The 25,392-nt window shown below is 43.0% G+C and overlaps 1 long non-coding RNA gene across 6 annotated transcripts in view; it reads right to left on the bottom strand.

The window, feature by feature from the left end:
• The window catches only part of LOC125638454 (uncharacterized), a 136,037-nt gene that overhangs the window by 26,148 nt on the left and 84,497 nt on the right, over nucleotides 1-25,392 (bottom strand). The window contains exon 3 of one of the 6 annotated variants that reach the window (XR_012669119.1): nucleotides 13,133-15,606. The exons of 3 other annotated variants lie outside the window; for them this stretch is intronic. This is a non-coding gene — a long non-coding RNA (uncharacterized LOC125638454). 2 more of the 6 variants (XR_012669117.1, XR_012669118.1) reach the window with 2 other exon arrangements.

The raw sequence follows: 25,392 nt of genomic DNA on the forward strand, positions 1-25,392 counted from the left end.
CCTAAACCTTGCCCACTGCAACTTGAGACCATTACTCCTCGTTCTGTCATCTGCTACCATTGAGAACAATCTAGATCCATCCTCTCTGGAACCCCCTTTCAGGTACTTGAAAGCAGCTATCAAATCCCCCTTCATTCTTCTCTTCCACAGACTAAACAATCCCCGTTCCCTCAGCCTCTCCTCGTTAAGTCAAGTGTTCCAGTCCCCTAATCATTTTTGTTGCCCTCCACTGGACACTTTCCAATTTTTTCACATCTTTCTTGTAGTGTGGGGCCCAAAACTGCACACAGTACTCCAGATGAGGCCTCACCAATGTTGAATAGAGGGGAACGATCACGTCCCTCAATCTGCTGGCAATGCCCCTACTTATACAGCCCAAAATGCCATTGGCCTTCTCGGCAACAAGAGCACACTGTTGACTCATATCCAGCTTCTCGTCCACTGTAACCCCTAGGTCCTTTTCTGCAGAACTGCTGCCTAGCCATTCGTTTCCTAGTCTGTAGCGGTGCATGGGATTCTTCCATCCTAAGTGCAGGACTCTGCACTTGTCCTTGTTGAACTTCATCAGATTTCTTTTGGCCCAATCCTCCAATTTGTCTAGGTCCCTCTGTATCCTATCCCGACCCTCCAGCGTATCTACCTCTCATCAGTCCCTCATTAGTCCCCCCCACACTTCTCGCCTCCTCTCACCCCCTCCCACCTGCCACTCACCTCCTCACTCCCCTGCCAGAAACTCCCACGCCCACCCCGGGAACCCCTGCATGCCGCTGGTTCGCCGCTCGCCTCTTTTCCCCGCCTGCTGCTCGCCTCTTCACACACACACCCTCCTGCCTGCCACCGGCTCGCCACTTGCCTCTTCACCCTCGCCCACCGGCCGCTCGCCTCCTCACCCCCCCCCTCCCCCGCCGCTGCCTTCCCGCTCACCTCTTGGCCTGCCCCCCACCGCCTGCCGCCAGCTCACCGCTCCACCCTCGCCCGCCCGCCGCTCACTTGCCTCCTCACCCCGCCTGCGGCTGGCCTCTTCATCCTACCCCGCCCACACACCAACCCGCCGGCCGCTTGCTCAGCCGCTCGCTCCTCACTCCCCCACCCCTGCCCACCAGCTTATCTCTTCACCCTGCCCACCCGCCGGCCAGCCAGCCAGCCAGCCACTGGCTCGCCCCAACCTGCCGCTCGCATCTTCTCCCCCACCCCACCCTGCCCGCCGCTGGCTCACCCTCGCCTGCCCGCCTGCCTGCCAGCCGTTGGCCTCCTTACCCCGCTGCCCACCGGCCCGCCGCTCACTCGCCTCTTCGCCCTCACCCGTCGGCCAGCCGCTGGCTCGCCCCACCCTGCCGCTCGCCTTTTCCTCGCCACCCCCTTGCCCCCGCTCGCCTGCTCTCCACTCGTCTACTCGCCCCTCCTGCTCACCTCCTTACCTGATTATCGGGACAATTGGCGTCCCGATCATACATTGCTCGGGACACGGGACAAAGGGATAAATATCGGGACAGTCCCTATTTTATCGAGACATCTGGTCACCTTAGAATGAACAGACAGGTCAGCAAGTGATCCATGCTCTGTCACCCAATCCCAGCTTCTGGCAGAGGCTAGGGACACCATTCCTGCTTGTCCTGGCTAATAGCCATTGATGGGCCTATCTTCCACGAATCTATCTAGCTGCCTTTTGAACCCCATTATAGTATTGGCCTTCACAATGCCCTCTGGCAAGGAGTTCCAGAGATTGACAGTGCGTTGCGTGAAAAAATACTTTCTTTGTTTGTTTAAAACCTGCTACCTATTAATTTCATTTGGTGGCCCCTTGTTCTTGTATTATGAGAAGGAGTAAATAACACTTCCTTATTTACTTTCTCTATACAACTTATTTTATAGACCTCTATCATATCCCCCCTTAGTCACCTCTTTTCCAAGCTGAAAAGTCCCAGTCTTATTAATCTCTTCTCATATGGAAGCCGTTATATACCCCAATCATTTTTGTTGACCTTTTCTGAACCTTTTCCAATTCCAATATATCTTTTTTGAGATGTGACGACCACATCAGCACGCAGTATTCAAGGTGTGGGCGCACCATGGATTTATATAGAGGTAATATGATATTTTCTGTCTATCAATCCAAATGATTCCCAGCATTCTGTTTGCTTTTTTGACTGCTGCTCCACATTGAGTGGATGATTGCAGAGAACTATCCACAATGACTCCAAGATCTCTTTCTTGAGTGGTAACAGCTAATTTAGACTCCATCATTGTATATGTATAGTTGGGATTATGTTTTCCAGTGTGCATTACTTTGCATTTCTCAACATTAAATTTCATCTGCCATTTTGTTGCCCAGTCACCCAGTTTTGTGAGATCCTTTTGTAGCTCTTCGCAGTCTGCCTGGGACTTAATTACCTTGAGTAGTTTTGTATCATCTGCAAATTTTGCCACTTCACTGTTTACCCCTTTTCCAGATCGTTTATGAATATGTTAAATAGGACTGGGCCCATTACAGATCCCTGGGGAATACCCCTATTTACCTCTCTCCATTCTGAAAACTGACCATTTATTCCTACCCTTTGTTTCCTATCTTTTAAGCAGTTACCAATCCATGAGAGGACCTTTCCTCTTATCCCATAACTGCTTATTTTGCTTAAGAGCCTTTGGTGAGGGACCTTGTCAAAGGCTTTCTGAAAATCTAAATACACTATATCCACTGGATCTCCTTTGTCCACCTACTTGTTAACCCCTCAAAGAATTCTAGTAGATTTGTGAGGCATGATTTCTCTTTACAAAATCCATGTTGACTATTTCCTAACAAATTATGTTCATCTCTGTGTCTGACAATTTTGTTCTTTACGATAGTTTCAATCAATTTGCCTGGTACTGAAGTGAGGCCTACTGGCCTGTAATTGCCGGGGTCACCTCTGGAGCCCTTTTTAAAAAATTGACGTCACATTAGATATCCTCCAGTCATTTGGTACTGAAGCTGCAATTTCACATTTGAGTTCCTTCAGAACTCTTGGGGGAATACCATCAGGTCCTGGAGACTTATTACTGTTTAGTTTATCAATTTGTTCCAAAACCTCCTCTAATGACACCTCAATTTGGGACAGTTCCTGTGGGATAGTTCCTCAGATCTGTCACCCAGAAAGAATGGCTTAGGTTTGGGAATCTCCCTCACATCCTCAACAGTGAAGACCGATGCAAAGAATTCATTTAGTTTCTCACAATGGCCTTATTGGCTTTGAGAGCTTTGGGTTCCAGCCCAAGTTGCAACGTCTACATGGCTATTTGTAGGGCCAGCTGAGATCAGGGCCTCATTGTGCTAGGTGCTGTACAAACACATACTAAGAGACAGTCCCTGCCACACAAAAACCTTGTAAATGAGTTGCCCCCCCCCCCCTGAACCCCCTCATGACCGGGATTCCCCCGCACTGCCCTGCTCTTTACTCTCCCTCCTCCAGGCCATTTTACACAGACTCCACATGCTTGCTTATCTAATCACCACTTTTACTGGTGCTGGGTTGATTCATACACAATCAACTCAAAAGTGAAACTCCAATGTTCCAGGACATGGCTCTTACCTCAGCACCTGGGTGGGTGAAAGGTTCCTTCATAGGGTTCTTTTCTCAGTCCTTATGGAGTGAGCCCTGCCAGGGCCCAGCTTGCAGCTGCCCTGCTCAGAGTGATGCCTTTACAGCCTTCCCAGAGTCAGCCCCCCTTCAAGGGCTGCTTTGGCTATAAGGAACCAGCTGCTTGAGGGGCCCTCCTGTGCCAGGTGTCTCTGGCTGGCTCATTTAGTGAGCCTGCGCCAGGCTTTAAGTCTCTGGCTAGCAGTTCCCTCTGCTCTCTCACAAACCTACAATCCAAAGAGACAAAGCACACAAAGAGTGGGAGAAAGGGAATCCAATTATCCCCCTCTCCTCTTACAGCCGGGAGGCCAAGGCACAGGGAGAGTCAAGGACTTGCCCCATGTCACACAGGAAGTCTGTTGTAGAGCCAGGAACTGAACCCTGTCCGCCCACAGGACAGCCTTGCAGATTTTTCAAATGCTCCTGCTACTGTTGATTGCCCGGCCTCTGGTCACCTTCTGAGGCAGAGCTACCTTACGGGCTGCATCAACACCAGCCACCTCATCTGAGAGGGCAAGGCCTGTAGCCGGATACCAGTGTGAGGGGAGCATGGCAGCTGCTCTCCCTGAAGGACATATGACCGGGGGCTCTGAGAGCTGTAGCCTGAGCTATACATTATCCATTCACTATACTGATTACCTAAGAATTCCCACTTATCACCGTGAGGGTTGACAGGTTCTTGTCTTAAGATCAGGCCCTGTATTATTAAAAGTACTATGTAGTTGGGAATCCCGAGGTACACAGTTGCAGCACTCACACGGTAGGAACTCTTCTGTATTTACAATAATTTATGAATACATTTATCAAAGTCATAAACACTCCAGCTCTGTAAGGTAGGTAGGTAGACTCCGGAAAGTACATCTGCACATCCATGCTCTCACCATCCCTTGCAGAACAACCTGAAATGTTCCTCATCACCATCACCTGCCTCCGCATCACCAATGGCCATCATTCTGGCAAGGGCTACAGCTCTCTCTCCTACTGCCTACAGCCTGGGATACAGCTTTTTATAACATGTTATGCTGACACCACCCCGTCTAATGCATATTCAGTAGGAGTTTCTCCCCTCTTCTTTATTTGTATTTCCTCACCCTACCAATGTTGAGGTGCCCTTCACCTATAGGTTAGTATATTAATGATTCCAACTTATTATCATATACGTCGATTCATTGCCATGGTACTCTTGTGGTTGGATGTTTTTCTAAAAGTTCCCAAAAGCTGGTGTTAGCTCATGTTTCTGCGGTTAGCTGGTGTCATTATGGACAAAATTTCCCCTTCCCCTCTATTTCCAGTTCTCCGAAACTTAGGGGTGACCGCTGGGCCGTCTAGCTGTGCCAAAGTTCACAGGCCTCAAGCCTTATGCTAACTGCTGAAGCCAATGTCTTACAGGATACAGGCCTGGAGGTATCTTGCGTTACTGCTGAATATAATAAAGGCAGAATATAACACAGGCAAGGCATTGAGTATAATAAAGGCAAGCTAGCCCTATGGGCTACAGAACCCATGCATGTGGCTGAGAGTTGGTGCAGCCCCATGCTGTCCCCCAACTGGCCTGGCTGGTGCCATAAAGGCACTGGGAGGCCCTATATAAGTATCAGACACAATCAGGCTGGCTGATTGATACTGAACCTGTGTTAAATTAGTGCTGACATCCTATCAAGCAATAGAAGTTTCACGCATGAGAGCATGAGACTTTCTGGCCTCTTCCACTCCAGAGCAGCACCTTCCTCTGTAACACACCTGGAGGACAGGTCCATCAATGGCTGTTAGCCAAGATGGTCAGCGTCACCCATGCTCTGGAGGTTCCTAGCCTCTGATTTCCAGAAGCTGGGAATGGGTGACAGGGGATGGTGCACTCGATGATTGTCCTGTTCTGTTCATTCCCTCTGGGGCACCTGGCATTGGCCACTGTCGGAAGACAGGATACTGAGCTAGATGGACCATTGGCCTGACCCAGTATGGTCAATCTTATGTTCTTAAACTCTGTGCCATATGCTCCTTACATCAGCATCTGATACTCCCATTCATGTCAGTGGAGGCTTTGCACAAAGGTCAAGGTCCTGTTTCATCTGCATGAGAGTCAGCAGGAAAATGTTCACAGTTAAGATCTATTAGCACAGCGACAGGGATTCCTTGGTGAAGGTTCTTAAACAGTTATTTATTATAAATCACATGTAAAATAATATTAATATCTAGCTCTTATCATGCAGAGATCTCAAAGTGCTTTATAAAGGAAGTAAGTCATTAACCTCATTTCACAGATGGGGAAACTGAGGCACAGAGCGCTGCAGGGACTTGCCCAAGGTCACCCAGCAGAGCAGTGGCAGAGCCTGGAATAACAGTCAGGGCTCCTGAATCCCAGTCTAGTATACTAGCCACTAAATCACACTGCCATGGTGCTTTGTAAACATACAATAAGCCACATTCCCCACCCGGAATAACTTACAGCCTATATGTGTGTACACACACACACACACACACACACACACAAACTCTCTCTCTCTCTCTCTCTCTCTCTCTCTCTGACCCTTCTGCCTGTCGCTCAGCGGGAGTCACCTGAAGAAGTATTCATCCCAGGGGGAATTTACAACGGGACTGTGAAACAATGGGCCCTGCATGATCTCCCTGCACGTTTTTGGTTGACTTGGTGAGCTGTAAAAATGGCTGATCCTGCACCGAGGTGTGTACTCGACCTAGCACAGTCGGGGCCCCATGTTTGATCGAGGCCTGTAGGTGCTACCGCAGAACAAATTGTGAGTGATAATAGAAATCAATGGGCATGCTGCCATTGACTCCAGTGGGAACAGATTTGGGCCCCTCCCCCCCAGTTTTCTTTCAACCTACCAGTTTACACTCTTGTTCACCCAGGGATATAGCGCTTCAGTTCTTCATCTAGGGCTCCTCCCACGCTCCTTTTTCAGTAAGCACGTAGGTCAGTATGACATGCAGGAAGGTAATTTTTACAGGTAAGGGCAGGAATACTCCTCCCCACCACTTCGATGCTTTTGTCATTGCTGTGGTTACAGAAATAGCCATTTAGAAGAGAGATGCAGAGAGAATTCTTCAAACCCATTGGTGCAAGTAATTTGTTTGCATTTGCACTTTGGGCATTGAGGCTCCTTCTCTTTGCCCTAAAGCTGACAGGAAGCTAGAAGGCAGAAAAGTGTGTGTGTGTGTGTGTGTACACATATATGCCCATCTTCAGAACAATAATACTTAGCTCTTATATAGTGCTTTTCATCGGTAGATTTCAAAGTGCTGCACAATTTTTAATGTATCGTTTTACATCCTGCATATTCGTTTGGTTTTTATCAGTCCAAATTGTTTTGATGGTGTTTTTTGTTTCTCATTTTAACTATTAAAATTGTTGCAAAAAAGGAGAGCTGGAGGCGAGCAGCTGCAGATTCAGGACAGGGCAGGAGGGTGAGGGAGTGCATATGTGAATGTTTTGTTACCTTTCTCTTGCAGAGAGCAAAATTGCTGTTATTGACATTCATAGGCATGATTGAGCAGTTAGGGCGGGTGACTGGGAATCCAGTGTTCTATTCCTATCTCTGCCACCGTGTTGCTGTCTGACCTTAGAAAAGTCACTTAATGGCTCTGTGCCTGTTTTTCCTAAAATATGCATGTTAATATCTACCTCACCAGGGGCGTTGTAATGCTTAATTAATTCACATTTGTCAATTAGCTTAAGATCTTCAGATGAATGTTGTGTGAAACACAAAGTATCAATTGCTGATGTGATCACAGAACTAGTTTGGATATAGGGTGAAAGATTATTTCTCTGCACCTGTTAGTTTAGTTGGATTTCCCACCTATATGGGCTGGAGAAAGTACAAAGTTTCTCTTTGCAAATAATCAATTTTAGTCATGCATGAAATTCAGAAAGAATAGATGCTTTTCATTAACAAGGTGGCTGTTTGTTGTTATTATTTATTAAATTCATTCCATTTAAAGTGCATTGGTAAAATTAAAAAGTGGATATATTCATTTTCTGAGCCCACATCCTTAAAACAGTTGGGAAACATATTTCCTTCCACTACTATTCTTCCCCAGCACCCCACCTCCAGTTCTCTATTAGCATTTACATTGAGGTAGGAGCCTGAGGCATGGACCAGGACCTCATTGGGCTAGGTGATGTACAAACATGGAACAAAAAGATAGTCCCTGCCCCAAAGAGCTTAGAATCTAAGTTCTCTGACAGTGCTTAGCGGACTAGCATTATGAACCCAATATCAATTATCAACATCCTTGGGAATATGCATTTTAATATTCTATCTGAAAATTTCATTCATTGTGTTCGCCCTTCAGGATGCTTTTGCTAGCATTCTCACCTGCTATGCTACAGGTAGGTGTTTTCCCGGACAACCTGGGCAGGGAAGTGTTTTTGTGTTTGCACAAGAAGATGAGCAATCACCAGTACACACCCCTACCTAGAAGTGCTCATGCCTGTAAGGTTGCCAAAGCTCCCAAGTGCCAGATTCCCAAGATCGCTCTTGCATAGAAGAGTGACCTGAAGTTTCATCATACTGCCAGCCTTCACTTTCATTTACCTGATGTCAGTGGAGCTAGGCTGTTATATACTTAATGAAGGATCTGCCCTATTATTCACACTACTGTTATCTTGTTTGTGAAGAACATCTCTATTTGGAAAGCTACTAACTACTGGGGCTTTTTGTGTCTTTTCATTGTGCTGGGTTCCTTCTGGTTTTTCATCCTTCCTGGGCTAAAGCAAACAGGACAACTTTGCTGGTAATAGGGAGTGGAATCTGGTTTTCCATCTCTCTGAACCCCACAGTATTCTTGTCAGCAAGTTAAGGAAGTATGGGCTGGATGAATGCACTACAAGGTGGGTAGAAAGCTGGCTAGATTGTCGGGCTCAACGGGTAGTGATCAATGGCTCCATGTCTAGTTGGCAGCCGGTATCAAGTGGAGTGCCCCAAGGGTCGGTCCTGGGGCCGGTTTTGTTCAATATCTTCATAAATGATCTGGAGGATGGTGTGGATTGCACTCTCAGCAAATTTGCGGATGATACTAAACTGGGAGGAGTGGTAGATACGCTGGAGGGGAGGGATAGGATACAGAAGGACCTAGACAAATTGGAGGATTGGGCCAAAAGAAATCTGATGAGGTTCAATAAGGATAAGTGCAGGGTCCTGCACTTAGGACGGAAGAACCCAATGCACAGCTACAGACTAGGGACCGAATGGCTAGGCAGCAGTTCTGCAGAAAAGGACCTAGGGGTGACAGTGGACGAGAAGCTGGATATGAGTCAGCAGTGTGCCCTTGTTGCCAAGAAGGCCAATGGCATTTTGGGATGTATAAGTAGGGGCATTGCGAGCAGATCGAGGGACGTGATCGTTCCCCTCTATTCGACATTGGTGAGGCCTCATCTGGAGTACTGTGTCCAGTTTTGGGCCCCACACTTCAAGAAGGATGTGGATAAATTGGAGAGAGTCCAGCGAAGGGCAACAAAAATGATTAGGGGTCTGGAACATATGAGTTATGAGGAGAGGCTGAGGGAGCTGGGATTGTTTAGCCTGCAGAAGAGAAGAATGAGGGGGGATTTGATAGCTGTTTTCAACTACCTGAAAGGGGGTTCCAAAGAGGATGGCTCTAGACTGTTCTCAATGGTAGCAGATGACAGAACGAGGAGTAATGGTCTCAAGTTACAGTGGGGGAGGTTTAGATTGGATATTAGGAAAAACTTTTTCACTATGAGGGTGGTGAAACACTGGAATGCGTTACCTAGGGAGGTGGTGGAATCTCCTTCCTTAGAGGTTTTTAAGGTCAGGCTTGACAAAGCCCTGGCTGGGATGATTTAACTGGGAATTGGTCCTGCTTCGAGCAGGGGGTTGGACTAGATGACCTTCTGGGGTCCCTTCCAACCCTGATATTCTATGATTCTATGATTCTATGAACCCAGTAGTGATGCTGCTTGAAGACTCAGCTGGTTGGAAACATGTATACTCGAAACATTTACATTCAGCATGTCTAGAACAGCAGCCACATCTGGGACTTAAACCCACAGCATTTTTGATGCACAGAACTAGATATTTAGTCCCATCAAAGCTATTTGCTAATTGCAGATACTTCATTCTTGTCTAATGTTTCATGTATAAGATTAGTTGGTTGATTTAATTGGTTCAGAAATACTTATGTGTAAAGGCAAACCCTTAGCTAACTCAGGAATTATTCCCTTATGGAAAAATCCTATAAAATTGAATACATATAAACCCAATTGTGTGCTATTGAAATTACTCTGAAAGCCTATAGAATTTAAAAGAAAATGATATTTGTTCTATAAGATTTTTTTAAAGCTGCCTTTGGAATGTTATAGCTAGTATATTAAAGGATAACATTTCTATAGGGTCAATAAACCAGTACAAAAGATATTATTTTCTGTTATATTCTATAGGAGTCTTCCATTAGGGTTTGCAAGTGAAATTAGTGATGAGCATAAAACAACAATAAGCGACGAATGTAATACTGAATTGTGAGGTGAAATGTCTATATTTTGTGTCTATCTCGTGTGTACCTGTCTGTGTGTGATATGTGATTAAGATATATACACACACATACAGTGTATCTGCCGTATATATGTATAGTGCTGTGTATATACGAGTGTAACATACAATAATTTGTAATATGTGTGGTGTGAGTGTGTGTGTGTGCGAGTGTGTGAGACAGAGAGAGAATGTCTGTAGACAATTTAAAACTGCTGTAACTATATGGAACCCAAGTGAAGTTAAAATACCCAGCTTGTTTGGGTGTGTGTGTATATTTATCGTAGTCTAGAGTTCATGGACGATAAAAAAAATTGTTTAGCTTGACATTAGGATTTATTTTGCTTACAGTATATTCTCTTGATATTTGGCTCATCTCTTTGTACTGTCTTTTATCTTAATTGCTTTTCAAACTATAATTATAGAGCCACCATTCACACGGCTATAACACCACTATAGTTAAAGCTGACAGTCTTTCTTTTACAACTTCTATTTTTAGCTGTTGTTTTTAAATTCAGCCATCAAATGTACATACTGCAGGCCTGTAATTTAGCAAACAAAGTCTAGGCCTGGGAGAAAAATCCTTTTTTACAATATTTGAGAAAATCAAATAATGTGCTGCATATTAAATTACAGGTGAAAAATAATTAAATTAGTCACCTCAAATTCTGCAATTGCTAAAGAAGAAAAATGCTCAATTTAAATATTCCTCTGAAATGTTGCATGCCAATAACCCTTAAATACAGACTAGTGCATTTGGGTATTTTAAGGTGCATATGCTGAAGACATATTGACACAGCAGACTATAATTACTCCTTAAGGAAATACTATAGGGTTTAGTCTCTTATGTAAGTAAGCTATATGAATTTTGAATGTTTTTACTGGGTTGGTTTTAATAACATATTGGTCAACTATTCTTATTTTAGCACTTCTCTAAATATCTATTTTGAGAATAGACTATACCAATCCACTAAGCCAGTAACACAGTCGAATTTTTAAAAAGTCTATATAGAGCTGTTAACACTGTGTCCTATCATCTCTAATCCATCTCTCTGGGGGAATATTTGTTCTTTTTCTTTTATCTGAAACTAACATAGGAGGAAAAAGAAGATACAGACAACTGTTTCATAGCACCCCCTCTCCCTGTGCAAACATATGTAACATTAGGATTGGGACACAAAGTGATGAAAGAAGGAAATTCCACATTTCACCAAGCACTCCATTCTAGAGAATTCATCCCACGGGGTGCACCCCTCAGGAGATGAGATATATAATTTCCACGGATGTCTTGAGGTAACCTGTGGTTCCCCTTTAGGCACATCTCTAGCACTGGGTTATCTCATGTCACTGTTGTATGGTCGGCACATCAGTGCATAATATGACCCACAACACAGTATATGTTGTAGTACCTAGCTTCAAGAGGACGACTTAAAGACAGCTGGTCTTAGTGTTGAATTTCCTTGGGTGAGTGTGCTTGTGTTACAGCCTTAAGGAACAAGGAAGGTTTTCGGTGCTAATGCTGTCTGGATGCTTTAATAAAGACAGGGTCAGTCTTCGAACAGTCAAAAGCCATTTTTTTATGCCTTTCACGTCACTATTTGTAAGCAGCATCTTTCAGGTTCAAAGGTACAATTGAAGACCTACTTCTCGGTAGGCCATATTTCATCGAAAAGCAAATAATAAGGGTGCTAAATACTGCCGATCGTAAAAGAGAATGACAAAACCACAAATACACAGATTGCAATAAGAACAAGAACACTGTGTCTTTTCTCCCTCAGAAATGATTCTGAGCTTCCACTCACCCTCCCAGCTACACTTACTGTGGCTTGTTTGTTTTTGTGTCTCTAATATGACTTTCTGAAGGGGCGGCCTGGAGCACCCAACCCTGCTGAACACCCGCAGGAGCAGCAGCTTCTCGGTGGCTGCTCTTACAGCACCTCACCGAAGTCACTTCTTCCAGTTGCACTCATTGCTAGAATGGCCGATTATGAAGATCTGAAACCTCTACGATAAAATATTTTTTGAAAGGACTGTAGCTTCACCACTCTCCCAGCCATTTCCAGTGCCACGATATTCCCCCCCTCCCCCTTCCTTTGTGTTCCATTCAAGGTTTTCTGAAGTGAGGCAATCGTTTACATTTTTTTCTTCTTGTCTGCATCAAAGTTAGGACTTTGTTAGGGATGCTTGCTATCGGCATCTGTTACCTCTTTTTCTCAGGGGCTAAGGAGGAGGCTGCTGTATGGCTGAAAAAGACTCTCATTCAGTTTGGAATTGCTTCTCTTTGCTTTCCTGTCACACTGTCAAGCTCAATCAGAACGCAATGAAAGTGATACAGAAGCAAAGCTTTGCTGGCTAGTCTTAGAACAAAGAGCGCTCCATAGCCTAGTACAGATTTCACATCCAATTTAACTCTTTGGAAAAGGATTTCAGGAAATACATAGTCAAGAGTTGACAAAATGGAGTTGGGTCTACTATAAAGGCTAAAAGTATTATCCTGGCTTAGATAAGCTACAAAGATAGGTTGATACTATTTTCTAGCATAAACCACATTAGCTGGCATTACACATTGAGCTTTCTTTACTCGTTAAGTTGCAAGGAGATTTGAGAGGAATTTAGCAGCTACATAAAATGACTCTTTCATGATTCTAGCTTTAACAGTCATTTTAGTTGTACAAGGTGCATGAATAGCGAGGACCTAAATCATGTTGTTTAACAAATCTGGTATTAGAGGGTTAGTCTCAGTTTACTTATTAAGAATTTAGTTGAGTAAAGGATTTTAGGACTCAGTTCTTTGTGTAGATAACAATGAAACAGGCCAATACTGGTATTTTTGGGAACATAAATCAGCTACACATGTTTGAACTATGCTCTTGGGCCCATAACTAATGTTTTGCATTGAGTATATTTTCTGTTTGGGCTCACAGTAAAATAAGGAACATTGGGAAAGACAGAGACTGGTGGTTATTTCACTGCGTTACTCCTCAGCAATATTTCTCAGATTTACTATGAGCTTAATGTACTTCTGCTTCACTTTGCATAAGTCTTAGTGTTACATCCATAAACTTTTTTGAAACTGATCCCATTGGGAAAAGGGATGGAAAAAATTAGATCCACGCATCTTTTTCCCCCCATCATTAAAACCACTCTTTCTTTATGGATGTATAAGGTCCATTCTAAATACTGAATTGCACCAATTTAATCAATGGCAATTCTTTATCACACAACTCAGATCGATAGATTAGATCATAAACGCCGTTAGTGGCCCAGCCCCGTACACTTTAAATTAACGTACAGTTTAAAAACTTCCCCAGCTAATGACACATTTTCTTTGCAAAAAGGAGAAAAAAAAATCCAGTGTTTATATTTTAGTATAAAAATGGGGTTTTGTTTTTGCAGGTCTGCAAAAAGTCAAATATTTTTTAAGGCTGTTGGCATTTTATAGACGCTCTCTGTATGAGTGAGATGGGTTTCATATATTATGCTATTCAGAGAAATGCCTCTTAAATAGCTTATAAAAGTCATCCTGCTCATAGAGAACATCTCTCTTTAGAAATTCCCCACGAACAAGAGATGATTACAAGGAAGTAGTATGACAGACACCAACATTTCATCTCTGCATACAATTATGGTACAAATTAGAAATGCTATTATGTTAGTGCTCCATAATTAAGTAAGCAATTAAAAACAAAAACAGTTCATTAACAAATTGTCATAGCTATGCAGACAAGTGACCAGCAAGGTCATGGGAGGCAATTGCATGAGACAACTGAATGTTGGGAGTAGCAGAAAACCAAACAGAATAACACGCTCGTGGTTTATAATTTGTATATTTTGCCAACAATTATTTTGAAGGCAAGACATAGATAGATAGATAGATAGTTACCTAGATAGATATCGATATAAAAATCCAAGTGGGATTTGATTTTTAAAAATAATCTTTCAGAAAATTAGTAGAGCAACTGGTAACCAAACAAGGATTTGGGTCATCCATGGGGGGGAAAAAAACTTTCATAAATATAAGTCAGTTCCTTGTGTATCTTCTTGTAGTTATTTTGAAAACTAAATAGGTTTTTCTGTTTCACTTTATTAAAACACACAGTAAATTGAACATTAAATTCAGACTCTGATTGAGCGTTGTTGATGGGCTGAAGCCTCTAAATGTTTATTGACTATCTCTCCGATGACGTCAGTGTGACATTTCCTCTCCTCAGCATCAGATTTGTTCCCAAATATTTTTTAAAATATTTTTAGCCATATCAACAAAGGGAATAAAAGAGCCCTATCTCTGTTAAACAGATTTGGTAAACAAGGACAACAAAACAGTGAAAGAGTTAATCGCCATGCTAATGATTTGTCCTATTTTTGTTAATACAAATTAAATGTTTCACTTGGTTAATGACAAGTTTGATCAAACAGGTTCATAAATTGATGGATTGACTTTGAAATGAATTCACGGGGAAAAATATGACAGGATGCAGATTTGGCAGAGGGCCGTCTCTAGTGGGAACAGATGCCCAACAAATTTGGCGTCTAGTTTTGTTCTCTTCTATCTGTTGCAGTTCACAATCCTAATGAATGTTATGTTTAAATAACATGAATAAAGATAAAGTGAAAATGAATTCAACTCCAGTTTGAGCAGCAGAATAGAAATGAGCAAACTGTATTATCTTCTGCCACCTAATCTGGGTTGAATTTCCTCTGTATCTTTTTTTGTTTGTTGAAGAATCCTTTTCTTGAGTCTCCTTGGCCATTGACAAGGTCTTTTGAGATGAATATGAAAAGATAGATTTAAAGGTTAAGGCCAGGGTCAGATGGTTGCAGATGTTTTGTGAGAGATTGTTCGGTTCAGTTGTGGTACTTCTTCTGACTAAGGTATTTCAAACAGGCAGAGTCATGGCCAGCAACTGTCAATGAATTTTGTTTGTTGCACAACTGATCCATGCAAACACAAACACAGATGAGATGAAGTGTTTGGGGTTTTGTTCTGAAGGCAGGCAAATTCTCTTCCCCCCACCCTGTTGCCTAAGAGTTGCTTGAATCCAGAGCCATCGCCTGGGTTTTGTTTCTGGGAAGAAGGGGAGGGGCAAAGTCCTGGTCCATACGTGCACATCTGTGAAGATGTGTTTAAAATACGATCCTGGCTTTTAAATAAACTTATCTGAGATGCAGAGCAGCTCAAGCCAATGTGTTTTCAGGGATTTGGGAAGAGGAGTGCAGAAAGGACAATGAAAGGTCCTAGCTTGCAAACCTTTACTCATCTAAGTAATGCCATTAGGGTCAAGGGGCCTACCTGTATGAGTAAAAGTTTGCAGGGTTAAGTCCAATATCTCTGATTTGGTATGAACCCTGTTCTGGGATTCATATGTTGGGATGTTGGAACCAATTCGCCACTGTGTTACTTCTTTTATGCCAGCACGTATCTTCTTTAACTTCGGTAAAACCAAGGTCACACACTGGAGGATCAGGCCCATTGGGTCAAGATCTTCCCCCTATAGACATTAGAAAGAGAGAGGATCCAAGGAGAAACATTTCTACTGTTAACCCTACACGAAGAAAAACGCCTGTAAATGACTTCATTCTATAAACTTTGGCAGATAGTTTCATAGTTAGCCAGACCCTACAGTCCTGACTAGAACCCAAAAACAACCTATAAAATGAAGAACTTACCCTACAGCGGTAGCTCCTGTGGCTCCTGTCCTACAGGGTTGTGTCTGGCTTACTGCTGCAGGTTTTGCGGCCTACCGCACTGAGTCTCAGCATCTCTGAGGTTTGGCCCAGGCACCCCTCTGTTATGACCGTATCCCCCTCCTCCAAGACCTCCCACCCCCGCAGGGGGCAGGACCTGACACTCCTTCCAGGGCTTCCCACAAGAAAATGAAATAAAGCAAAATTCCCCCCAAAATAAAATGAAAAATTATTTAAAAATAAAAAGTGTTTCACAGGGCTCTAGTCCTTACTCTAGCAAATCTCCCATTGACGTTAAGGGAGCTGTGGGGGCGGGGGGGGGGTCCGGATCCAGTCTGAAAATGTTCAAATGTCACAGAAATAGGTTCATTTTCTCAACTGGTTACCACACAGCCTGCCTGAGCTCTATTCAAGGGCTTTGGTTTTTAAAGTATGAGTTGGAAAATCAAACGTAGGATCTTGCGTAATACTTAAAAATCTAGAAATCTCCCCCGGCAAAAGCTAGATAGCAAACTTCTAGAGTTCATACTTCACTCATCATTTCAGCAACAGTCACTCTTTACTTCACATTCTTCTGAATTTTACCCTGCATAATGTTACCAGTATGACTTGGTTAGTCTGACATGATTTTTTGTAAAACGGGGGGCATTATTAAAAAAAAAAAATCTAAAATGCTTATCCATTCAAACTTCTTCTCAAGGGACAAAGATAGCAATCCATTTTCCTACCAAAGGCAAAATTATGTTTTTTTTTGTTTTAATCAGTTCTCTGCCACACAGAAGAAAACCAAGTTATATTGCCAATGAATGGCTACTTTCATTCTTGATTCTTACTGTATCTCTGATGGCTTTTAAGCACAAATGATGAATGTTCTCCTGGCACTCATCAGAGAAGCTATGGCACCCCTTGAAAACAGGTGTCAATATACCAGACAGCTACTATGGGGTTTGGTGTAATGCTATGAACGCTTGAATGGATAGAAAAATATTGAAGTTGTTCTCAATACGTCTTGCGTTGGACACCTGTGTCATCTACCTGCTCTATGTATATACACAGTCAGGGAAATGTATTTATGACATAACTCCTGCTAATGGGATCCAGGAAATATTTCTAGTTTTGCAGATTGTCCATTGAGATGATGTCGGTTCTATATAACATTTCCCTTTTCATTCAGACATAACCCCATCTGGGATATAGAACCTCAGGATTTCAGCTTGGGATTTTGGTTGATTAAATACCATAGCTTCTGTGTGCCCGTGGAATGTCATTTGAAGTAGTGGTGATCGCTTGTTGTTTTCTTTGCTATCCTAGATATATAAAATGTACTTTTTTTTTAATCTATAGCTCAAGTAGTCAACTGCTTGAAAAAAATGTAACTGACAGTTGTGGGTTTTATGCAAGTGCTAGCATTAAACAGCATTATTTAAATTTGCTTCTAAATACTTGTTTGATAAGTAGGGATATGTATGATTTATTCATATCACAATTTACTACAGGATGTTAGCTAGTTCTTTTCTAATTCATACCCTACTGTCACTCTGTTTTTATATATGTTCGTTTTAAAAGATTTACCCAATGTAAATAAGAACAATTTCAGAATTATAGAGCAGGATTACTCCTGAGAGAAAAAAAAAAACCCACTCTGAATTATATTCTCAGTGGCTATTCTATTTGACTTCATCATTAAGGAAAGTATTCAGAACGTCTAAAGGGTGAAGAGTGGAGGGGTGTGTTTTCTTTTCGATATGATAGCTGCATTCAAGTTATTCTTTCCTTTACAATAGATTTTACCTAGCTTTATCTTCGTAGGAAGCTGCTTTCAGTGGAAAAGCAGGAGTGAATAGGAGTGTCATGACATCGGATTAACAGTACAACTGGATAGTAAATCAAATGTTTGAGATGAAAAAATGTAGAATGTGACATGCATCCGTCGAACGAACTAGCAGGACTTCCTGGAGACAAGTGAAAAGATAATATATAATTATCTGTTCAGGTTCTTGAGACCTGTACTTTAATTCAACTTTCAGAAACACATGGCCTACACACAGAAACAATCTCTGTAATGAATCTAATCACAGTGTAAAACATTCCTCAGGACTTTAGGCCTTATGGAGTGCTAATTATATATGAAACTGTCCCAAGCCTTTATATAAAAAAAAGAAATCCATAGTGTTTCAGATGGACCCGAAATGCCAATTTAGGGCAAATAATGCAAATGAAGGGGACAGCTAACGCGTGCCAAAAAATAAAGACTGAAGAAAATGCATATATAAAGTCTTAGATATTTTGCTACCATGCAAGAGAATGCTTATTAGTCTTACAACAAACTGCATGTATGGGACAGAAATTACAACCTCGTGTTATCATTCATATCAGAAAATACTCTGTTCTCATCAGGTTTTTTTTTTTAATGCTCGGCACTGTTATCACATTAAAATGAATCACTGAAGATAACTTCATTCAAAGTTTGAATTTTGCTGTATGATTTTGATGCACTTACTGTTCTATAGTTATGATTTAAAATACATAGCAGAGAGCAACTTGCAATACTTTTAACTAGGTATAATCTGTCTGGTTTTAGTCTGAGATGGCGAGACATTTCATATGATCAGCAATGGATTCATGTTGCCTGTTTAGAAAATAGAAATGGATTTCCATTAGCTTTAAATTTATCAGTATCTAGTCTTTATAAGGTTTGCAGAGGAAAAGGGGTTAAAAGAAGGTTTGAATTCTGTCTCTAATATTTCCTAAAAACTTTGTACAAAAATATTCTATGCCACAAAAGCTCATTAAATATTCAAACTTTAATATATGTTCCTCAATAACAAATGTACAGTTAGATAACACATAAAGAATTATGAATGACTAATTATATTTTGCATATTTACAGCAAAGACAATTAGCAAATAGCTTTTATATGCAAAATAAATGAAAAAGTAATTAAGATGCACTAACTAGAGCAGCAATATCAAGTCTGTTGTCTTGCGATTCATTCCTAACAAACATAATAATTATGCATTCATTGTCGTATAATTAAAACAGCTCTGTCCTTTAGAAAACTGGTTATTTACTGTATAATAACCTGAAGAGTGGCAGAAGTTCCTCATAATGGTGAGAAGGATAATTAAATATTTCTTCTTGGAGTCTGCCTATCCAGTTCAGTTTATTATCTGAAACTTGTACAGGAAAACATTTTGTCTGGAATTCCAAAACATCTTCCTAGTCCTTCTGTTCGATCGTGTGAATGTTCTGCCTTTCTGTCTTTATATTGCATGGAATAATGATGCCTTTGGCCACCGTTCACTTCTTCCAGACCATCCAGCTGACCAAACCATTCACCAAGAAGCTGTTCTATTACGAATAGCAATGAAAAATTGCCCCACGTTTAACTTTCTACAGTCCACAAGCAGGATGGTTAAGACACAGATCTGAGGAGATCTAGGTTCAACTCCTACCTTGCCATGGACTCCCTGTGTGACCTTCATAAATCACTTATGCCCCAGTCCTCTAAAGACATGCTGGATCCACGAAAGAGAGCACTTGCTCTGGCCCCAGCTGCCTCCGTTGCTCACCTCCAAGTTGGCAAATTCCAAACCTTTTGGGGTAAGAACAGGTAGTGCCTGGTGCTCACTGGGTGCCCTGACTATCTGCTCTGCCTGTACTCCTTTCCCTCCAACGTTCACCTGCAGGTGGTTTCCAGGCAGCTAGATGTGGTACTACATCTTCGATCCAGCTTCTCATTGGACCTGGATGTACAACCGATAAAGCAGTTCCAAATATGCCCTTGCATTTAATGAATCAGCGAAAGGTGGGATTCGCGGTGGCATGGAGGGGCCTACACAAAGAGGGTCCAGCTTATCCCCAAGGCAGGATTACCGGGGGGGGAGAGATGCAGGGGAATCCCCTGTACAGGTCCGTCTCTGTGTCACAGATAGGATTTCTGCAAAGGCCAGTGTATGTAGAGGGAACACCAGAAGAGGGACACTGGGTATCACTCTCGAGGGTTACTGGGCTTGTGCAAGTAGCACAAAGGGCTACAGCTTCTATTGCAGATCATAGGCTAGAGAAGCAGCCATAGAGGCCATCTCCATGCTTTGAGGCCAGGTTGTAGGGTAGATTTCATTGTCTTCAGAGCCAATTCTCTGCATCTGCAAAGAACCCGGTTACTAGGGCTGTAGGTTGGGGATCTGAACTTCATCCAGAAGGAATGAATAAACCAGACCTTTCTAACAACTCTGGTAAGTGATCAGTTCTCGTAAATAAAATTGACTAATTCTCCTGCAATTCCACAGTACGTGAGGGAAAGCCGACTCAGACCCTACCACAGATTTCATCGATTCCAAGGCCACAAGAGACCACTGTGATCATCTAGTCCGCCCTCCTGTATCATCACACAGGCCAGGGAACTTCCCGAGAATAATTCCGAGAGTAGAGCTTTTACAAAAACAGCCCATCTTGATTTAAAAAATGTCAGTGATGGAAAATCCACCACAACTCTGGGTAAGTTGTTCCAATGACTAATCTCACTCCCTGTTAAAAATGTGCACCTTACTTCCAGTCTGAATTAGTCTAGCTTCGACTTCCAGCCAGTGGATCTTGATATATCTTTCTGTGCTAGATTAATAAATGTTCGCTCTGCATGTAGATATTTATAGACTGCAGTCAAGTCACCCCTTAACCCTCTTTATTAAGCCGAGTAGATGGAGAAAGATTCATGTGCAACTTCTCAGTGGATAAGGAAGTTCTGCGGTGAAAATGGAGAAGTAACTTTACAGTCTGGACTGGATAATTTACTCAGGCTAACATTGCAAGAACCATCTAAGGGCCAGATTCACCACTGCATTATTCCAGCCATGGAATCTTTCAACTCTCTATCCATCATCTATATAGCAAGGTCCTTATATTGACAAGCACCACTGTAGTACATAGGCATTTAATGGGCCTGGTCCCAGGCATACAGAAGTCAGTGGGGCAATCCTTTATAAACAATGTTTCGCTAACACCCCGGGACCAAATTCTGCCATTGGATGGGTGAGGGCAACCCCCTTTGAGCCGAATGGGCCCAAACGTGCAGGAGTGTGAGTTACACCTGCTAGCCCTATCGTGAGACTGACCCACCGGGAGTCAAGTGTTGCTGTCTGAGAGCAGAAATTGGTCCTGTTCCGACAACATTATTACAGTCAAAGAAAATGCCACGCAGACTGTTGCTTTCTCCTTCTAAAGTAACAGACAGTGTGGAGCCTTTTTCTCTTCAGTAAGACTTGTTTATTTTACCCAGACTCTGTGCTGTCTGCATCGAAGGGTTGACGGCTACAGTTTGTTTTGGTGTGGCTGTTTCAGTATCAAATTGTACAGATCAGACGGGTAAGAAATATAGGGTCCACCCCCGCAGCCCCCCCCTCAGGTGGCCTGGTGCCATTGAAATCACAGGGCCTGCTTATGGGAGCAAGGCTTTGCAGGGCTGCACGGGTGGTTTGCGTCCTGCTCAAGGCGCAGGTTCGCTCCTGCTCCCGTTGACGCAATGGCCGATCTCCCGTTGATTTCAGCTGGAGTGGATTATCTCCTTCTGTCTCAGTAGCTACTGAGCACTTCGTTTTCTAAATAGCTTCAAATAAAAAATGAGAGAGAATCGATTTATTATTCCCGTCTCGCTCTCCCATCACAGAACTCTGAGGGCCCAGTCGGCCTTCTGCAATGCTCCGCTCTCCACTGGAACCCAGGCCTGGGGATAACTGTTCACTCTGCTCCGCTGCTGAGGGCAAGGCTGTGTCCGGCTGGGTCCACTCGCAGTCCTAGCCGCTCCACAGAGGACACTGTCCAAAGCTGACATTCTAGAGAGCGCAGCTTTATGCTCTATCTCCGCATTGCAGCCTCCCGGCCTGCCGTGCTGGCCACACTCTTACAGAGAGCAGCGGGTGGGTGCACTTGGTTCTCCCTGCCCAAAAAAACCCTCAGGGGATGGATGCTTATCAAAGTACTCTGAATGTATCCGGGCTGACCTCTTTGCCACTCCCTTCATTCCCCTCCCCCTTCACTGTCTCCCATCTTTTCCTCTTCCACCACCCAACCTAGTTCAACCAGATACTTTCCCCCCCTCACCCTCCCCAAATCTAATCTCCTGCCGTGATCTTTTTCTTCTCAGCACAATCATGTCTCTGGCTGATACAGCCAGGTTAGACCCAGTGACTCCCATTCTCTCCCTCGGGGTTCTTTTTCCTTCCTCACTTGCCACCTCACCCCCTAATTTTGCTGCTGTTTCCAAGATGAGATTTGAGCCCGCTGGGTAGCCTCTGCTAAACCCCTTCTGGGCGTTCTCTTAAGACCTTATGCTCTCTGGAGCTTCCCCAAGTTAGAGGCATCACAGAATAGTGTCTGCATCTCTGACTCCGGGGAAGATTTGAGACCATCAGGACTGGAAATCAGCCTATCACAGAACCCCCCTGAGAACCCACCATGAAATGTAATGAGTGTCCAAGAAAGGGAAAAGGAGAGTGGACTGTACTATGTATGAACAGACTGGCTTACCCATTGATGCAATGGCCAGGCCAAATGTTAACAAAGGTGGGGTTCAGTTCAAGCTTTGGGTTAGTCCTCCAAACTGTTGTTGTCTTTATCAGGGCCCAAAGCTCCCTTCTCATGTAAAACGGATTGAATGGGAAATGACGCATTTCAGAGAAATCCTCTATTAACCGCTGCTTCGAACATCTTCTCCCCTCCGTTTGGGCAAGCCAGCGACAGCATGTAAGTAACATGGCCTACAAATACTGCCCAGACCCAAGATCTGCAAGAACTGCCTGGGACTACCCCTGGGCAGGGTCCCCCATTGGATCCATGCTGTTCCCCACAGCACTGGCATGTCTTATAAAAGTGGCATGCTGCATTGACTGACCTACCACCAGCCCATGCTCATACAACTTCCATGGTCTACCAGAACTCTGCGGGGGATGAGGGAGATGCTGGGCAGCACTAATATACTACACATGCTCTAGCCATCTTTATTTATCCTGCTCGGATGGAATATGCTGCACAGAGTGGCTCTTTCCCCCCACACCTCCCCCTTCTTGCTGGCCATCTGGAGGCGATACCATGGCATACCCTCTTCCTCCTCCCCCGCCCCTCCAAAGCATTGAGGACCCTCCTGCTCCTCTTCATGCTGTGAAAGTGATGGGGAGCACTGAGCCCTTATAGTGAAGCATAGTGGTTAGAGCATGAAATTTGGAAGCAGGATTCCTAGGTTCTAGTTCCAGCTTTGTGGGTCACTGCCTGTCCTTAGGTAAGTGTCTTGACTTTTCTCTGTCCCAGGTTACCCAAACAGGGATAGTGAGAAGCATAATTAGTGTTTGTAAAGTGCTTTGAGATCCTGTTATAATAGGCACTATGTGAGTGCAAAGTACTATAATTATTATGACACACATCATAGGAGAATTATATTATCTAATTAGACTATATTCATTTCAACGCAGCAGGCAGAAGTGCCCAGTTTCCATTTTAACTTCTTATTGTACTTGCATCCAGAAAATGAAAGTTTCTTAAAATAAAACCAGCTAAGAAAGAACAACAGCCCCAACCTCTGTTGAATATTGAATCATTAGATGTTACTTTATGCATAGCCTTGCAGGGATTTGATTTTATCAGTAAATGTTGGTTTCACCATACACACACAAACTGACAAAAAATATTTCCATCAATAATAATCGAAATTTACAGGAAGGCAAAGAAAGAAAAATGCTGCTTGAGAACTTATTAGGGTTTGACCTAAGGCTATTTTCCGTGTATATTTTGACACGGGATGTTGACAATTTGCGCTTTCACAGTTACAAAGCTTTAACTTTCTGAATCCCAACGTCGACCGTCATTAAGTAATTATTGTTTGACCCCAACCCCCCCCCATTGTCTGACCTCGCCCCGAATTTAAATTAATAAAAGTGTGTGGAGGGAAATGCGTAAAAATAAATATTGATATTATCTGTTGAAATTATAAAAAAAAACAAACAAAAACAAATTCTGCTAACCCGCTTTACACAAAATGAGTTGTCAGTTGGAACTTTGAAAGCATGTAATGAAAAACAAGCAACACGTATAAGATAAGACACACGAAACACAATATACAATTGCTGCCACAAATAATGCATACATTCATTTCTGACTAGTTATCTTGGTCTTTTTGGAAAGCTGCATTTTGATTTCCAACTTTTCTGTGTCCTTATTCTTATACCCAGGATCTCAAACACAGTTTGGCGTACAACTAAAGGAGTGAAGACTTGTGTAGGAAGTTTTATATTTGCCCATACAAGTACTGACTGTTTAAGTGAAAATAGGAGTTTCTCTTTGATCTCAGATGAAATCAGTGGGAAATTCTGTGTCTCCCTCGAAGTTGCAACACACTTTAAAAATTGGGAAAGCAGAATGCTGGGTAAAATATACACAGAACCTCTATATCAGGATTGTTATTTCAGGGTATGTCTATACTATCCACCAGATTGGCGGGCAGCGATTGATCCAGCGGAGGTCGATTTGTCATGTCTCATCTAGACACGATAAATCTACCCCCCGAGTGCTCTCCCGTCGACTCCTGTACTTCACCGGAGCGAGAGGCACAGGCAGAGTCGACGGGGGAGCGGCAGCAGTCAGCTCACTGCAGTGAAGACACGACGGTGAGTAGGTCTAAGTACAGCGATGTTATTCACTTAGCTGAAGTTGCGTAACTTAGATCGATTCCCTCCCCTAGTGTAGGCCAGGCCTAAGAAGAATAGTTCAAACTAGGCCCTGGAGTGAGTTAACATTAATTTAACACAGCAGTAAAATCTAGGGGCAACCGTAAGTTTTAAGAAGGGCGGCCTCCCTTTTGCACCTGCAAAATGAATTGTGGATGCTGAACTGAGGGCTTCTGCCTCTGTCACCTGATTCTGGCCCTGATTCAGGAAGGCAATTAACCAGATGTATAACTGTAAGTATGTGAATAGTCTCACTGAAGTCTCTGTACATAACGGCCATACTGGGTCAGACCAATGGTCCATCTAAACCAATATCCTGTCTTCCAACACTGGTCAATGCCAGATGCTTCAGAGGGAATGAGCAGAACAGGGCAATTGTGAATGATCAATCCCCTGTCATCCAGTCCCAGCTTCTGTAATTTAGAGGTTTAGGGATACCTGGAGCATGGCGTTGTGTCCCTGACTATCTTGGCTAATAGCAGTGCAGTTCATAGTTAGAGGCAGAAGTACTCAGATTTGCCCTCCCAAGCTGGGCCTCAACCCTCCTGAAAATGTCCATTAAAATTAAAAGGAGTACTTGTGGCACCTTAGAGACTAACAAATTTATTTGAGCATAAGCTTTTGTAGTTCACGAAAGCTTATGCTCAAATAAATTTGTTAGTCTCTAAGGTGCCACAAGTACTCCTTTTCTTTCAGTAGATACAAACTAACATGGCTGCTACTCTGAAATCTGTCATTAAAATTAAGATGATGACTTTGTTTTGGCTGCCATTCTCTTTGAAACCATAGAGTTTGTAAAGAGTGTACAGCAAGGCCAGCTCCATAAATTGGTCTTTTCTTTACTTGGGAGTTTCAAGGCAAAAGACCAATGATTTC

This window comes from Caretta caretta, chromosome 6, assembly GCF_965140235.1.
Source record: "Caretta caretta isolate rCarCar2 chromosome 6, rCarCar1.hap1, whole genome shotgun sequence".
In the NCBI taxonomy this organism is placed as follows: Eukaryota; Metazoa; Chordata; order Testudines; family Cheloniidae; genus Caretta; species Caretta caretta.